Source organism: Polistes canadensis, unplaced genomic scaffold, assembly GCF_001313835.1.
Source record: "Polistes canadensis isolate GaletaPanama2010 unplaced genomic scaffold, ASM131383v1 scaffold_423, whole genome shotgun sequence".
Taxonomy (NCBI): Eukaryota; Metazoa; Arthropoda; class Insecta; order Hymenoptera; family Vespidae; genus Polistes; species Polistes canadensis.
This window is the reverse complement of record NW_014569970.1, coordinates 26,822-29,366: the sequence shown is the minus strand read 5'-3', so window position 1 is coordinate 29,366 and position 2,545 is coordinate 26,822.

Sequence of the window (2,545 nt, the reverse complement as noted above, 5' to 3'; positions counted from 1 at the left end):
TTTTTTTTTTTTTTAACCCTACAACTACGAACTTATTTTTGTCAACCCCCAAACTACAAACTGGGGTATAGATTTACCCCAAGGATTTTTTTTATTCTTAAAAACTGTTCTGATAGCAATAATCAGATTTTTATGCATATGAATTATTTTGCTTTTTTTTTCATGCCAAAGAGAATGGTGAACAAAGCAAATTATTTTAAATTTATTTAATTTTAATTTTATATAAATCTTATATTAATATAAATAAATTAAAGTAGTGAAAAACGATGAAATCTTCATTTAATTTAGATATCTATCCCAGTTAGTAATTCTAGGATTAAAACGAAAACACTATGACGATAGGCGCGATCCCCACCCCCCTTCTTTTCTCTAATATTTCATATTTTTAATAAAAAAAAAAAAAAAAATAGATTATTAAATCATGTCCCGTTTTGTGATAATATTTCGAAAACATTTATAATACTTTCATCAGTCGCGTTAAAATAATCCTTTAGGATTTTCTTTATTTATCGTTAATAATAATATTCTCACATTTTAGATAATTATTAATAATTAATTAGGGAGGATAATTATTATTAAAACGTTCGTTATTTTTGTTTGATAAACGTTGGATTTAGTTACGGGTTGGATTATTAGGTCCTAAAAGTAAATGATCGAATAAATTATATTTTGATAACCCAACTATATTTCATATCTGTCCTCGTTCCTCCCCCAACCACCCACCCTTCTGTTAAAAAAATAAGATTAAACTTATTCATTTTATTTTATATCAAATTACAAAATGAATTTCATTGGTATTATTGATCGAATAGCAATTAGGATTAACCCTTTGGTTACTAACGAGCAAATATACGGGTCATTCTTCTATAGAAAGAGACCCATAATTATAAGGTGTCTCTGAAATGGGCTCAAAGTATCATAAAATTATTCTCATTTTTTTTCCCCCTTCTTTTTCTTCTTCTTCTTCTTCTTGGCAATTTATTTCGTAAATTCGACCCGTATTTAATCCCAAAATGAAAATTCCTTTGAGCGTATTAATTAACCGTGCGAATTTAAACAGGTTCGTTCGTTCGTTCGTTCTTTTGTGGTTTGAATTTAAAATAGATGTAAAACAAGGAGGATAGTAAATGTAGCGCTTGTTGAGAGAAAAAATGAAAACAAAAAAAGAGAAAGAAAGAGGGGTGTTTGATATACGCAGAAAAAAATAGATGAATCCCTCTCGAACGTATTTACTTGCTAGTGTGTGCAACGTTTGTGGTAACAGTTTATCCTAGTTCGTGTCTACCTCGTCGTCTATTTAGTTTCTCATTTTTATTTTTTCCTTTTTTTTTTTTCTTCTTCTTTCTCTCTCACTCGCGTTTATTTTTTGTCTTCGAGCCTTGGTGACAGAAGAAGAAAAAGACAAAAAAACATTAAAAGACTTCAAAGGATTTGAAGAATATGAGATACGTAATATCAGACGAAATTGTTTCCTATTTTTTTTCTACGTTTCTACGTTTTGATGAGAAAATGTTCCTTTTTATTCTACGTCTCGCAAATTTGCTGATAACATCGAATTAAAAATATAAACACTATCTCGTTTATTTTACTTCTTTTTTTTATTATTATTTAATTGAAATTCGAAAGAGAACGGTTACTGTTAAATTAACATTTTTATTATTATTTTTCATCCGTGAGTAACAACGAATTTTATTTGACGTTATCTACATATATAAATATTACGTATGTACATACGTATACAAAACAAAGTTTATCATATTGATAATTAAAATAATTATCAACAGATTGTAAAAATAAAATTAATATCATTAAAAGAGGATCACAGAAAAATCAGACTAAAATGTAATGCAAACGTTGTGTTGCATTTTCATAAATTTACTTCTTAACATTTAATAATAATCTTATGTATCAACTAAATCGTATCATTTATAATAAAAAAATTAAAAAAAAGCACATAACAATTAAAATGAAAATCAATGATAATATCAAACGTTGCACTGATTTAAATTGAAATTGACCTAGGAACGTTGCATAACCTATAACCGTATGCATCAACACATATGTTCTCTATCTATGATGCACTATGTGTATTGAATAGCATAATTGGTGAGACCAGTAGTAGCCAGTATCCAGAACGGGTGATAAAAGCTTTGTCGTCCCTTAGGCTCTATCAGTAACATCAAACTGACCTGTTTAGTTCGTTACGTACGAACTAACTCATAAATTGTTCCCCAGAATAACCATCCTCGTTATCCAGACGAGTAGTTAGTTTACGGAGACTGCGATATTATAGCTCATTTATCAGATGCATCAAATATTTAAATATTTACTTCGATTTAACCAAAAATTAGGAGGAAGCTTCATTACGATAAGAAGAGATAACACAAATTTAGAAAATAACGAAATAACCTGATAGTTTTGTCAACATATTGAATACATTTGTTTTATTATTCTCGTTGTTTCTTTTTTTTTTTTTATATACATCATTTTTAAAAATATTTCTTTCCAAGAGTGAGTGATGATCACGATTGAGGGTTGAAAAAAA